The sequence below is a fragment of the Amblyomma mixtum genome, chromosome 4 (genome assembly GCF_055824585.1).
Source record: "Amblyomma mixtum isolate Tamu chromosome 4, ASM5582458v1, whole genome shotgun sequence".
Classification (NCBI taxonomy): Eukaryota; Metazoa; Arthropoda; class Arachnida; order Ixodida; family Ixodidae; genus Amblyomma; species Amblyomma mixtum.
In genome coordinates, this window is record NC_143015.1 from 90,186,368 (window position 1) to 90,202,317 (window position 15,950).

General features: G+C 50.4%; 1 protein-coding gene across 1 annotated transcript in view; it reads left to right on the top strand.

The window, feature by feature from the left end:
- The first annotated feature begins 100 nt into the window (after positions 1-100).
- LOC149347382 (uncharacterized) overlaps positions 101-15,950 on the top strand; it is a 114,165-nt gene continuing 98,315 nt past the window's right edge. The window contains exon 1 of the mRNA XM_089585567.1: positions 101-359. The gene's annotated coding sequence lies outside the window, so the exon portion shown is untranslated. The remainder of the gene's footprint in view (positions 360-15,950) is intronic.

Genomic DNA, 15,950 nt, shown 5'->3' on the forward strand with positions numbered 1-15,950 from the left:
TCAAAAATATGGCAATATGATTTCAGGCAATATGATTTCGCCTTTTCTTTTTGTATTCTTTTTCTTAAGCACCCTGCGCTTCCTAAACACAGATGGCGGCAGCGTCAGCCAGCACTGCCGCCTTCGGGTAGCCTTCACCACAAAACTCAATCCCTACGATGGGAGTAACGGTGGTTGTGCGCGGTTCCCTGATTTCTCAAACAATCGCCGTGCCAGAGGCGACGTCTCGTTTGTACGAGGTGCCCAGCTAAAAGGCCGAAGTGCTGGAAACAGCACTATTTAACCACAAGCGCAGCCTCAAACGGCATTTCGGAAAACCTAACGGGAGCGCCGCGCCACAAGACCCAGAAGCCGTGTGGGTAAGCCCAACCTACCTTTCATCGGCAGTCGTCTTTGTTTATCTGCGGAATCTCCAATACGATTGCTACGGTCCTTTGAGAAATCCCCTACTGTTTCGACGGAGCTGCTAGTTCGCTCATGATCCGCGGCGTCTTGAATGAACAGAATCCGTGTCAGTTTGCCGCGCCTGAAGCGCGACTAATTGCGATGGATAATCTGCATGACATACCGCGATTGCTGCTCGCGGAAACCAGAAGATAAAAAAAAGAATCCCACTCAGTTTTATATTGTGCAGCTGTATTGATTAACGAGTGAGCTTGAGAACTTAGCTCATCGTTTTAGTTGCAAATATTCCATAGATGCCTCGGAAAACGTATCAGCAGGTGATCGCGTTAATTAAACCGAATCTGCACGGGAAAAATTCATTAACACCATCGCGGTCGCAGAACCGAAAATAAGCCGTGTTTCCATACAAGAAGTAGCGCTCAAAAGTAAGCTGGCGTTGTTCCCTTTTTATCCTGTGGCTCTACGTGGAGGAATGAACTTATATTTTCGCTTGCCAGGTCGTTGGCGCGTACGTCAAATTTATGTCAGCATCACGCTTTCCTGGCATAATTCGCGCGTTTCCTGAGCTCGACAGTAAAGTTTTTCTGCTGTTTTCACTCATGCTGTCTGACGGGACCCTCTTTCGAGCGTTGAACCCATAAAAAAAGAACAACAATCTATTAATCTATGGCGTGATGTTGATGCTTACTGCTGGAGTGTGTGCGTGTGTGGAGGGGGGCGGTAGGGGGCGGTTCGTCTACACAACGCGCAAGTGTTTGTCAGGCAAAAACGCAAAAACACTACTCTGTCGTCGTGTCGTCGGATTTATATATATATATATATATATATATATATATATATATATAGCGAAGTATACTCTTCGTTAAAGGAAACATATTTATTTGGCTCGACGTTTCGATCGGAAGACTGACCTTTTGAAAAAGATCGGTCTTCTGATCGAAACGTCGAGTGAAATAAATTTCCTTTAACGACGCGTATACTTCGCTATATACTCATTTAAGCAGTCAAATACTTTATGCTCTCGAAACCTATATATATATATTAAATGAAGATAATCGCAAAGTTGTGACCCCTTCTTCTACAAGTCTACCTGGCCCATTGAACGATAAGGCCTGCTGCAACTATATATATATATATATATATATATATATATATATATATATATATATATATATATATATATATATATATATATATATATATATATAGTCCCTAGTCGAAACGTGATAAATTTTCAGTGTGACTACCCCTATTTACTGTGTATTTAATCAGTTTCCTTGAAGAATTTCACATATGGCGCTCGGCTGCTGACCCAGACGACACGGGTCTTTCTTTCTTTCTTTCTTTCTTTCTTTCTTTCTTTCTTTCTTTCTTTCTTTCTTTCTTTCTTTCTTCCTTCTTTCTTTCTTTCTTCCTTTCTCTCTTTCTTTCTTTCTTTTCTTCCTTTCCTTCTTCCTTCCTTCCTTTCTTTCTCCCCCGCCGCGGTGGCTCAGTGGTTATGGTGCTCGGCTGCTGACCCGAAGGACGCGGGTTCGATAACGGCCGCGGCGGTCGCATTTCGATGAAGGCGAAATTCTAGAGGCCCGTGTACTGTGCGATGTCAGTGCACGTTAAAGAAACCCAGGTGGTGGAAATTTTCGGAGCCCTTCACTACGGCGCCTCTGATAGCTTGAAGGATAACTAGAATGCTCCAGAAGTTAGGTTTCCTTCCAGTTCTTAAGCCTTATAGTTTCTGAATAAATGAAAGAATGAATTAATTGATCAATCAGTCAATCAAAACTGCGATGTTCCTGCAGTCGGAGTTATGTCGTTTTTTTTTGTCTCTCTAGAAAGCGTGCATGCCGAGTTGATGGGAATAAGCTTTTGCCAAAAAACTGCGTGAATAACAAACATACAGGCATTACTACTCAACGAACCACGATCTGTCGCACCCTACGCGTTTTCAGAGATTATTTAAATGAAGACTATATTTATCAAGTAAAATTTTCGGCTGCGTTACGATCATTTCATTCGGTTTGTCATAATTATGGAGTATTAATTATTTTGGGGGGCTTCTCTAAGCTGGCCTTATCTTATGTCTACCAAGAAGCAAAGGGGATGTTTATTTTTAATTTGTGGTGTTGGTCATTGGGAGATTAATAGTGTAATTATTTTATCGCATAAAGGCAATTGTTTAGCAAGCAGAGGAAAAAAAGATGCCCAGGCTTAGCTTGGTTAAGCCAAGAATGCGTTGCATATTGCGCGGTCTTTTTGCGCGAAGTATTGCTTGGCGGCAGTCGATTTTCTCAGCAGCTTTTCCTCCGTGACTTATGGATGATGGATGGATGGATGGATGGATGGATAGGAGCGCCCCCTTTGAAACGGGGTGGTGGCAATTGCCACCATGCTCAGCTTTTCTTTATTTATTATTTTTTTTTTGTTTACTGTGTTGGCAATTCTCATTAAGATTCTCCATCAACTTTGCCTACGGTTTCCTACTATTCTAACCTTATGCCACATCTCTGCTTTTCAACCACCAATCCTCCAATCGCTTTTTGCTGACTTCCACTGCAGATTTATTTACATGACCATTGTTATCTTTAAACCCTAGGGCCTCAGAAAGAGTGACTGTGCCTGCATCGACATCCGGATGGATACCATCACATTTGATTATGAGGTGTTCAATTGTTTCCACAGATCTACCACACACTGCACATGTGTCATCTTCTTCGTTAAATTTCTTTTTGTAGCTGCGCGTTCTAAGACACCCTGATCTAGCTTCAAAAAGTAGGGCACTGCCTCTTGAGTTATCATAGAAAAATTCTTTCCTGATGTGCCTTTTCCAGAATCGATATAGTTCTACACTATGTTTCTTTTCCATTAAATTCATCCAATTTTTAACTTCCGCGTTTTTAACCTGTCGTTTAATGCTCTTTCTTTCTCTGTCCTCATGACCGGCATACTTACTGGTTAGTTTTCTAGTTCTTTTCCGCCACTGTGAGTCAACGTTCTTTCTGTATAAATATTTAAATACCTTAGCTGCCCATCTGTTATCGTCCAATTTCCTCAGGCGTTCTTCATATAGTATTTTACTCTTAGCTTCCCGTGCCTCAAACGATGCCCAGCCCATATCCCCTTGTACTGCCTCGTTTGTGGTTTTGCCGTGGGCACCTAGTGCTAATCTTCCAACAGCTCTCTGATTTACGTCTAATCTCGACTGAACTTCTGCCCTTAAGCACAGAACCGCATTGCCGAAAGTAAGTCCCGGCACCATTATTCCTTTCCAAATACCTCTTAGTACTTCATATTTGTTGTACCCCCATAATGCCCTATGTTGTACCCCCATAATGCCCCATAATGCCCTATGTGAATGGATGGATAGGAGCGCCCCCTTTGAAACGGGGCGGGGGCAACCGCCACCATGGTCAGCCGTTTTTTTTTTTTCAATTTTATTTTCTTTTTCTCTTTTTTAATTTTTTTTCTTTTTTCCTCTCTTTTTTTTTGTTTTAGCCGGAGTCAGGTGGTGGCTGCGGCCGCGCGCGACCGCGCGAGTTGGGGCCCAGCTTTTCCTCCGGCTGTCGTGACGTCACGTCACGTGGTTTGGTGGCTGCCCTGCCGCGCCCAAGGGCTGAACTGAGTGATTGCAATATGCTACGCATAAAACAACCACATGCCACCGGTGGATTCCGAACCCTACGACCTCCGAATTTCATGTCCGGGGTTCAACTGAGCTACGCCGATGGCTCTCGAATCTTCTGCTTCTGTTTAACGCTTCTGCTCAAGTTCTCGTCGAAGTTCAGACTTCGGTACCTCTTCTGCACATTTATATACCATAGGGTTAATTTAAATGAACACTGGGGACGAGCTGGTATATTGGCCTGTCGTGAAGTTAGCCGTGTGAAAAGCGGGGCGCCTACCACATGGCTTCATATATGACTCCTTCCCAATTCAGAAGCGCCAGCAAGATTCACCTATTCGTGCCGTATGTTCTGGAAAGCACATAATATATTAGCGTGCGTGGATCACCCTAGACACCCCATGAAAAACATCGGCAGTGGTTTAGCTCTCAGTAAACCTGGAGGATATCGAAAGCAACGAGGAGAGAGAGAGAGAGAAGCGATGGAGAGCGCGCGGCAGCGGCCCCGGCACGCTAGCTATGCACCGCTACTGCGCATGCGCAATTGGTGAGCGCGGCGGCGGCACCTCTGAGTCACCCCCGCAGCGACGGCGGCGGCGCGCCAGCTGTGCGCCATGTGACGTCACTGCTCCTCGCGCATGCGCAGTATGGCATTTCGTCAGCTCCGCGAAATGGCTCAGCGATCGCGTAGTGTTGCTTCGCAACAAAATACGTTAAGCCAGAGCAGTATCGGTGCAAATGCGGTATATGGTAGGCTGACATACCTCTTCTTTAGCACCTTCGTTACACAGGGCTTGTTGAACGAAGACCACTGTGACGTAGTCGGTCGGCCACATTCTGTTTGAAGACTGTCGGAATCTCTCGATATCTGCTTTGTTGAATGATGTTTTCATCAACCTCCACTGCCTGGGAGAAGTACGGGCGAAGGCCCACACTTGAAATTTACAGTGTCTCCGATTGTGTAGTCGCGATGCGAAGTGGCTATATGGAACGACCTTCCCGAAGGGAAATGCAGCAGTTAAAGAAAGCGTCATTCTCGCTTATTAGGACGAGTTGAGCTGGGCCGCCTCAATAGCAGCCTTTTTGGACGACGCAGGTAAAGACACAACTCGGGTAAAGCGGACAGCGCCCGGGCAGCTGTATGGCCCTAGTAGCATGCACATTGAGTTTCAAGTTACCATTTATAGTGAAGAAAACTGGTGCCATTAAAAGTACAGTCTATCTTCAGCGTTTTGGAGCCATCTTCAGGACACGTCAGGCGAGTATGCAAAATAATCAAGTCGAGTGACGTTGGTCTTGTCATGTGTGTTTCACTTTTGCGCTCGTTCGTCGCGCCGTCTTCAATATATCTTCGCGCTGGCGAGCTTGGAAAGCTTCTTAATAGGAACTAGTTTAAATAAGGAAACATGCATGAAGGATTTACACTGTCCGTCTTTGTATTTTAAGAGCGTTAGCTCTTACTCAGCACGTTCCGAGATTTCATGGGTTCTGCTACCACCCTGAGATCACAGCGCCATCTGTGGCAGCAACTAGAAAACAGCACATCTCGCATCTCATTTATATCAATTCTAGTAAACCAAACAGCGAACGCTCATTACTTCAACGTCTTCCAGACGGTGGCGGCCTTTTTTTTGTCTGTAACTGTTGTGTCCCCTTATTGCTTTTGTGTGTGTGCGCCCCCGCATCCTCCTCCTAACGACCACTCGCATCCTCCTCCTAACGACCACTCGCATCCTCCTCCTAACGACCACTTGCCCCTCGTCGCACGCTGTCGCCAGATGCCCCCCCCATGGTGCGCCCCCGCATCCTCCTCCTGTTTTGGGAAGCCACTCCCTCCCGTGGACGCTTCTCCGCTCCCTCCTTTCTTCGGGCGGCCAGTTCGGCTCCTGCCTCGGTCGACGCTGGTCGCACCCTCATCGGCTTTAAATAAACGAAGTCTTAAAGTACCGTGTGCGTCTTTCGCTGCATTCAACACAGCGACCGGACACGACAGTGGCGACGAGAAAGTGGATTCGACCCGCGCTACGCAACGCTATTGACAAGCCATGGCTACGCGAGGGTTTCCCAATCAGATACCAGAGTTCAACGGCTCATCGTGGTCATCGTGGGTTGGACGCCTTCAGTTCTACTTTGAAGCTAACAACATCACAGACCCAGCCTTGAAGAGGGCCAACCTGCTGACGCTGTGCGGGGAGCAGACCTACGATACTGTCTGCGCCCTTATTCAGCCAAGCACACCAGCGGCAGTGTCTTACGACGACATCGTAAAAGCGCTGCAAAAGCACTACGACCCAAGGCCATCCGAGTTCTACAGCCGGGCTCGCTTCCAACGACGAGATCAACTGGGAGGAGAAACTGTGAGCGCCTACGTAGCCGCGCTCAAGAAGCTCGCTGCCGACTGCAATTTTGGAACGCTGTCGACAACAGCTACCGGGCAGGAGGGAGACGCAGCTTCTTCTGCTAACACCACCATGCTTCCCTTGGACGTGATGTTACGCGACAGATTTGTGTGCGGACTGAGTGACGAGTCACTGCAGCAGCGCCTGTTCGCTGAGAAGGACCTCACATTCAGCAAAGCTTACGACATCGCCGTTCGAGCGGAGAGCGCCGGTCACCAGCAGAGAGGGATTCGCCGGAACACCGAGCCGGTACACCAGACAAGCAACCAGGTGCGCAAGCCTTCTGTTGTTGTAAAATCGGTCAAAAAGGCACAACGCTGCTGGCGGTGTGACGACCAACACAACCCCCAGGGATGTCGATTCCAGTCAGCCACGTGTAATTTTTGCCACAAGCGAGGGCATATCGAAAGAGCATGCATTACGAAACGGAGACTTGCCAAGATAAAGTCACCTTCCCAGCCTAATCACAGCGTCAACGCCTCAGAGAATACGCCGCTATCTGATCTCCATGGAACAACATCAGCAACACCATCTGTGTTGTACGACCTGAACACCATGAATCTCGGCACGCGACCGAAGATTTTTACAGAAGTAAGCGTACATCACCAGCTGATTAAGTTCGAGGTGGACTCCGGCGCAGCCTGTACTCTGATCAGTGAGGACACGTTCCGAACTTCATGGCCATCTGACGCACCAGCCCTGCAACAAGACGACACGCACCTGCGAACGTGGTCAGGACAGAATCTGCCACTATTGGGCTCTGCCAACGTGCAGGTTAACTACAACGGCCAGACCCATACGCTACCTCTGCTTGTTGTGAAGGGCACAGGATCAAGCCTTCTAGGGAGAAACTGGTTTTCTCCACTAGGCGTGATGATATGCGGCATACACCAGACGCCGAGCCAGAACATGGTTGAGCAACTGCAAGAGAAATACGAAAGAGTATTCTCGGAAGAGATTCCAGGAAACGAAGGGCCCCCGGTCACACTGGAGTTGTTGGACAACGCGCAACCCAAATTTCTGAAGGCCAGGCCGGTGCCGTTTGCTCTCCGAGATTCAGTTGAAAAAGAGTTGGACAAACTGGAGCAGCAAGGTGTCATCGAGCCGACGCAGCATCCAGAATGGGCCACACCACTTGTCGTAGTTCGCAAGAAGAACGGAACCATACGCCTCTGCGGAGACTACCGGAGCACCGTCAATCTTGCGACTAAAGCGTCCTCTTACCCGCTACCGACACCTGAAGAAGTATTCAGTGTACTACGTGGCGCAAGAGTCTTCAGCACATTGGACCTCACCCAGGCGTATCAGCAGCTGAAGGTGAGCGAGTCAACTGCTGAATTATTGGCAATTAACACACTGAAAGGCTTGTACAAAGTCAAGCGACTGCCTTTTGGCGTAGCTGCAGCCCCGGCCATATTTCAAAAATTCATGGAGACAGTGCTTCAGGGCATCCCAGGAGTTTGTGTCTACCTTGACGATGTCATCATCAGTGGCACTTCCACTGAAGAGCATGCAGTGCGCCTAGAGCTCGTTCTCGAAAGGCTAGCAAACGCTAATTTGTGCATAAGCAAATCGAAGTGCTGTTTTGCGGTGCCAGAGGTGCAATTTCTGGGACACCGAATTGATGCGGAAGGCATTCACCCTACCGAGGACAAAGTGCGAGCGATCACAGAAGCACGAGCTCCAACAAACAAGCAGGAGCTACAGGCTTTTCTCGGACTCTTGACGTTCTACGACCGGTTCTTGGAACAAAGAGCTACCGTGGCCAACGACTTATACCAACTCCTTCGGAAAGATGTGACATGGACATGGTCGCCACGCCATCAGCAGTCATTCGATGCCCTGAAAGACCTGATTCGAAGATGTACAGTCCTCCGCCACTACGACGAAAGGAAGCCTCTGCTTTTGGCTTGCGACGCATCACCGTACGGAGTCGGCGCGGTTCTATCGCAAACTGACGAGCAAGGAAGGGAAGCTCCCATCGCCTTCGCCTCACGTACGTTGTCGCAAGCAGAACGCAACTACGCGCAACTTGACAAAGAAGGGCTAGCCATCGTCTACGCGGCGACACATTTTCACCAGTACATTGCCGGCCGGAAGGTGACCTTTATAACCGATCACCGACCGCTATTGGGCATTCTGGGACCACAAAGGCCTATGCCACCAACTTTGTCTCCGCGAATGACACGTTGGTGCATCAAACTCTCAGCGTACGACTACGCTCTGGTCTACCGCAATGGGAGTAAACATCAAAACGCCGATGCGCTAAGCCGTCTGCCACTAGACGCAACTGTTGACGAACCATTTCCACCAGGAGACGTTCTGATGTTCGAAGCACTGCCAGAACCTCCGCTTACAGCAGGCACAGTTGCAGCATCTACGCAGAAGTGCGCAGCTCTCCGGCTAGTTTACACAGCTGTTCAACAAGGCAACGTGCATAAACTCAAAGGGGACAACTTCGACGCTTACCGCAGGCGAGCTACAGAGTTGAGCACCCATCGCGGCTGCATCATATTTGGGTCCCGAGTTGTGATGCCGAGAGAACTACGCGCACAAGCTATATCTCTCATCCACGCCGGACATCGGGGCATCGTTGCAATGAAAAAGTGTGCCAGAAGCTACATGTGGTGGCCTGGCATTGACAACGACATCGAAACAGTGGTGCGAGAATGCAAGCCTTGCCAGAGCAGCCGGAGCGCCCCGCCGAAAGCTCCTGTCCCAGAATGGGAAAAGCCAGACACACCATGGCACACACTGCACATTGATTTTGCAGGACCAATTGAGGGCTGCACTTTCCTTGTGGTCGTAGATGCCTACACAAAGTGGCTTGAGATAAGGCAAATGGGACAGACGACTTCGGCAGCAGTCATTGACAACCTCCGATCACTATTTGCAACGTTCGGCCTGCCGCGCAAGGTAGTGTCGGACAACGGAACACCGTTTGTGTCTGCGGAGATCCTCAAGTTTTATCGCGACAACGGGATCTCATCAGTTACATCGGCCCCCTACCACCCAGCGACAAACGGACAAGCCGAGCGCTACGTAGCCGAGCTAAAACGCGCCCTTGAAAGAGATCAGACAGGCTCGCTGCAGCGCCGCCTTGCGCGCTTTCTCTTCAAGCAGCACACGACGGTTCAGAGCACAACAGGCGAGACCCCCTCGAAAATGATGTTCGAGCATGAAATGCGAACCCAGCTCACAGCCATCCTCCCCGAGCCAAAGGCAGAGACGTTCCGGGAAGAAAAAGCAATTCCGCGCTGCGGCACGCTTAATGAGGGGCAGCGCGTCCTCGCCCGACAGTTTCTGAAAAAGCCACGCTGGGAGGAAGCTACAATTGTCAGACGCATAGGCCTGCGCTCTTGGCTCGTCAACATACATGGCACAGTAGCACGCCGACATCTCAACCAGCTGCGTAGATTTACGACGCCGTCTGAGAGCTGTCCGCCAGCGGAGAGAACACGTGCACCATCTTCCCACATAGCCTGGCACCTCTTCCCGGAAGAAGAGACTTCGCCCAGGACAGACCTAGGAGACACAGCGAACAACAGCCAGCCTACAAGTGTTTCTCCCCCGAGCGCACAAAGCCAGCGCGCCTCCACGCGTGAGCGCCGACCCCCTGCACGATACCAGGCAACTTTCTAAGGGGGAAGGAAGTGTTGTGTCCCCTTATTGCTTTTGTGTGTGTGCGCCCCCGCATCCTCCTCCTAACGACCACTCGCATCCTCCTCCTAACGACCACTCGCATCCTCCTCCTAACGACCACTTGCCCCTCGTCGCACGCTGTCGCCAGATGCCCCCCCATGGTGCGCCCCCGCATCCTCCTCCTGTTTTGGGAAGCCACTCCCTCCCGTGGACGCTTCTCCGCTCCCTCCTTTCTTCGGGCGGCCAGTTCGGCTCCTGCCTCGGTCGACGCTGGTCGCACCCTCATCGGCTTTAAATAAACGAAGTCTTAAAGTACCGTGTGCGTCTTTCGCTGCATTCAACACAGCGACCGGACACGACAGCCACTCGCATCCTCCTCCTAACGACCACTCGCATCCTCCTCCTAACGACCACTTGCCCCTCGTCGCACGCTGTCGCCAGATGCCCCCCCATGGTGCGCCCCCGCATCCTCCTCCTGTTTTGGGAAGCCACTCCCTCCAGTGGACGCCTCTCCGCTCCCTCCTTTCTTCGGGCGGCCAGTCCGGCTCCTACCTCGGTCGACGCTGGTCGCACCCTCATCGGCTTTAAATAAACGAAGTCTTAAAGTACCGTGTAACATATGGGAAGTCCAGTTACTCCGAACCTACTTGGACACAACGAACGCAATCTGTGTCACCTTCAAGTTCGCTATAAGCGGGTTCGACCTGCGTGACCAAGTGGTGTACCATTCAACAGTACTGCATATTGGGCGAGTTGGTTGACATACATCTTGCAAAATTTTAGCGCGAAAAACACGGACAGAAAGAGTAGACGACACAGGCGCTGTCACCCAGATACTTGTCATGTGTCGTCTTGTGTCCAGCGCTCGTGTCGTCTACTCTTTCTGTCCGTGTTTTTCGCGCTAAAATTTTGCAAGACGATGTACCATAGTAATAGCTCCCAAACTGCAGATCAGAGCAGGTGGTGATAAGCAGATTATAGTGTTCCGGATCCTCCAACATGACGTCGACTATGACGCGCGGTGACTCTGGGCGTACCAAGCAGCCTCAGAGGAAGCCGCAACTTTTCCAAACCATATTTCGCGATGCATTGCGAGATGACTGTGCTGCTGCCTGCTGAGTGCATTTCACCCTCGCAGCTGCACATCTTACTCGATGGCGTATGGGTCACCTTGTGGATTTTTTAGTGAGAAGACACTACTTCAAGGGATGAAACTCAACCAAGAATCTTGTGGCGTACCTAACCTTGAGGGCACAGACATAAATACTGCCGCGACAGCCCGCCGCGGTGGCTCGGTGGCAAAGGCTCTCGTCTACTGAGCCGGAGTACCCGGGTTTGAACCCGACCGCGGCGGCCGCATTTCTATGCACGCGCAACGCAAGAGGCGCCCGTGTGCTGTGCCACGGCCGCTCGATCCTCCCTCGATCCTCCCTTGGGCTCCCAAGAGAGGGAGATCGAGCGGCCGTGGCTGTGCGATGTCAGTGCACGTTAAAGATCCCGAGGTGGTCGAAATTATTCCGGAGACCTCGACTACGGCGCCTCTTTCACTCTTCCTTCTTTCACTCCCACCTTCCTCCCTTCCCTTAAGGCCCGGTTCGGGTGCCCACCGAGATACGCGAGACAGTTGTTACTGCGTCATTTCCTTTCCTCAAAGACAATTTTTCCGCGACTGGGATTTGAACCCAAGACGGCGCGAACAGATAGGCTTCTCTGGCCACTGCACGAGAGCACAGACCTGCCGACGACCCAGCAACGCAAAACCATGAGCCAACCAGGTTCGGCACATGCTTTCGCATGTCTACTCGGTTTAACTATACGCTAAAACCCTACCACTTTTTCTTTCACAATTTACGGGTCAATCGAAATAAAGGGAACAGAGAAAACCCCGAGCTTGTAATGGATGCGTATATCGTGAGTTGCATAGAGCACCTGGTTCAGCCGCAGTTAGATCTTGGTTCCCGGTTCGAAAGTGTCACCGTAGCTGCGTGACCACTAACGATAACGTTGTGACGGGGATCCGGTATACACGGTCACCGCGGGGGTGTCGTGAATGTGTGAAAGGGAGCAAGCTGTCTACGCGGACAGAAAGCTCGACACATAACATTGCGCCTGAAAATGAAAGAAAGAAAAAGGAATAAATAAACAGACAGAGTAAAAGGAACCAGTGAAACTGCGGCTGCGTAAAATGGGCTCCTCGCCGAAGATGGTCGAAAGGCACCGTTGCAATAGTAACGCACCGCGCGCAGTGAGAAAGTAATCAGGCAGAGTTGACAGGGACATCGGAAGCGTTTTATCTCGGAGTAACTCGTGTGTGTTGGGTGCAAATAAAGGACACCCAGACGTGACGTGTGAGCCAAGCGATTCCACGTTGTGCGTCTATATGAAACTGTGCTGAAAGCCTGGTGCCTGCCATGTTCGCGTCGGTTGTTTCAGCATTTGGCTGCGCACCGAAAAAGCTGTTTGTCGATTGTGTAGGATAAATACTAAGGTGGGGCACACTGAAAGGAATTAAAAACGTATCTGCAGTGCCCTTAAAGGTGCACTGAAGAGGAATCTGAACTCGTCTTTTTGCCGCGGGAACTCGATCTACACGTTCCTAGCATTCTTAGAAACTGCGACTTATTGCCCTGTGTGGCCGATTTCCCTAATTAAATCGAATTAACGCCCGGCTCCCGCCTTTTTTTTTTAATTCTCCCTCGTACGGTGGGCGGAGTCGACCAACGCGGGCAGTGCCTTTCAGCCAGCTCCGTGGAGGCTTTGCTTTCGCTTCATTTTGTTTTTTAGGTTTCCGCGAATAAATAGTTTCATTTGCAGATAATATAACCGCAAAATAAGCCTGCAGAAATAAAAATACGCGCGGACTATTTGCTTCTACGGACTACTACGTATTACTCCGCCGATGGCAGAGTGGTAAGCCGCCACGGGACTGGGTGAAAGGCACTCCCCGCGTTGGTCCACTCCGCCCACCGTACGAGGGAGAATTAAAAAAAAAAGGCAGGAGCCGGGCGTTCATTCGATTTAATTAGGGAAATCGGCCACACAGGGCAATAAATCGAAGTTTCTAAGAATGCTCGGAACGTGTAGATTGAGTTCCCGCGGCAAAAAGACGGGTTTAGATTCCTCTTCAGTGCACCTTTAAGGGGGCTCTGAAGGGGCTCCCAAAAAAGTTGCGGCATATCTGGGATGTTAAAAGACACCGTTTCGCAAATATCCTCCAGCAAGAACCTTCTTAATGCGTTTTGTGGAAGCTGAGTTATCTCCCGTCAAAATTTGAATTCACGCGTGTTCGCGCCTTTCTCTCTCCTCCCGTCACTTTTTGCACGCTGTCATGTTGGCGCCTCCGCCGGCCCCACCCACTCGGTCCCTCTGCCGGCTGCCGACGCGCGCGGGAAAAGGAGAGGGGGGCGGAGCTTGAGGCCGCGGCCATGGGAGCTGCGTGACGTCAGAAAGATGCGTCACGGCGAACCAATGGCAGCCCTTCGCTGCTGACGTAACGCGCGTGGCATGACGCGTTCCGCGCGGATTCGGGAGGAAGCTCGGCACTGCAGGTCGCTGCGAGGCGTGAAAGTGCGAATTTTATTGCGAAAGCAATACTACGCTAGGTTTTGAGCCGTCAGCGTGGTCCCGGCGGTAACCACGTTTGACCTTTAGACGACCCCCGTAGTGACGTCACACCGAGTGGAGGAAAAACTGGAGACCAGCTCGGCTCGTCGGGGCGGTCCCAGGGTAACCACGGCGCGCCGCGCACCTGCTACGTGCCGCAGCCGCGAGGAGGCGCTCGCTGTGGTGACGTCACACCAAGCGGAGAGAAAACTGGAGACCAGCTCGGCTCGTCGCCGCAGTCCCAGGGTAACCACGCCGCTGCTGCTCTCTCCCTCTCGTTCTCTTCCTCTCTCTGAGAGGAGATTACGTGTGGATGTGTATATGTAAGGTGTTTCGACTAAGGCCTCGTTCGCTTTCGCAACCTACGGGGCTTAACCAAGCTAAGCCTCTGCCAATTTTTTAGAATTATATTATAAATAATCGGTTCGCTTTTGAGGTCCAGAACGCGGAATGAATACTCGGTGGCCTGTACTCTACATAATGCAAGCGTATTATAGGCAACCTCGAACACCCTTTTCAGGGACCCTTTAAGTATAACGAGCTTATGTACTGCATACCGTTAACTGGCGTTGCAGTCCCACTCGACGATCGCGCATGCGCGCTTGACCAGCTGCTTTCAGAATCAGAATGGGCTGTCAGAACCTCGCGTGGTCGAATTTTATCCGTAGCCCTTCACTATGACGGTTCTTTCCCACTGAGTCTTACCGTCCTTTAACCTTTACCTCACGCCGCGGTTCGGGAATCAATTCTCGTTTAGGGCGCTTTTCCTAATAACTAATTGTTATTGTCATTATATTAACCTGCGATGCTCCATCGGCGCTGCGATTATTCATTGGTGTCATAGAGGAAGACAGAAAAAAATTCTCAGGCGATCAATGCGATTGATGCGGAGGGGAATGCGTTAGCATGTGGGCTCAGATTTCGTGAGCGCACTCATCCGTGGCGCCCTCTGTGCGCTGCTGCTCAAACTACTGCCACAGCGTGGCAGGCTCGCAGTTAGCCACACGGGGAGATAGCCTGCGGCGGTGGCCTAGTGGTGCAAATCAGCAACAACGCGATATGATCTCTCAGCGCCGTCGGTGGTTTGAATCCCGCTCGAGGCCTTAAGTATGGTAACTCTTTTTCTACTTTCTTGGAGACTGTACGCTGACAGATGCACGTCGGGTTTTCGTTCGCATGGCCGCTCTAAAGCTAACGCATTAAAACTCAGAAGGTAGTGTAACGTTATGCGGTTAGCCTCCGCAAGCCAAGTCGTCTGAAAGCCGTTCCATTTCTACTTTCTCTTTCTCATGCACGTACGCCGACAAACTCGATGCTAGCCAATCGAACGTTCCATCAGCTGCCACATGGGGAAGGAGGCGTACGAACTGTCGCGTGACGCTTCCTCCTGCATGCTCCATGCGCTTCGCAGCCATGTTGTCTATAGCTGGTTAAGCGAGTTTCGAGAAAAGCGAGGGTGCATTCAGAATTACGAGAGATGAGTCTTTCATACATCAGTCAAGCCGGATGCACACAACCTACAGCTGCGGACAAAAGTAAACGGAACATTTTTCACGAAATGCCTATTTGAAGCTGGGAGCTCTGGTATACCAAGGCTGGCAGTGGAGTGGACGCGAGTGCGCTTGCTCACGGAGTAATAATATTTCCTCATGTCCGATAGGGAAAGGCGTGATTGCTATTATAGTAGGATACAACTTAAAAAAACAGCAGTTACTAACACTGGGCCGCGGTCCGCGGCGCTTGTATTACTCCGCTGGCCAATCGCCAGCGGAGTAATATAGTACGGAAAAAACGTGTTCCATTTACTTATGTCTGCGCCTGCATGGCTCTGGCAGGGCGTGTGGAAGAACAAACGAGATCTGCGGGGCTACTTCGCAAGCGTTTCAAGAATATCTAGAAAATTATGTTGAAGAGGATCTTGAACGGGTCTTAGGAGGCGTTGTGAAAGCACTGCTCGTAGGGTCATTGACTGCGCGTTGAGGAACTGCGTGTCCAGACCAAAGCTTCCCCTTATATGTACTCACTAACAGGGTTGCCGCTGGAACATTTTAAAAGGAGCCAAAACGAGCTAAATGTCGCCAAAAGTAGCCATGCCATTAAATCTTAGCGCCAAATCTGTAGCCAAATAGAATAGAAGCTGGTTTGGTTGGTTTATTGGGGTTTAACGTCCCAAAGCAACTCAGGCTATGAGAGACGCCGTAGTGAAGGGCTCCGGAAATTTCGACCACCTGGGGTTCTTAAACGTGCACTGACATCGCACAGTACACGGGCCTCTAGAATTTCGC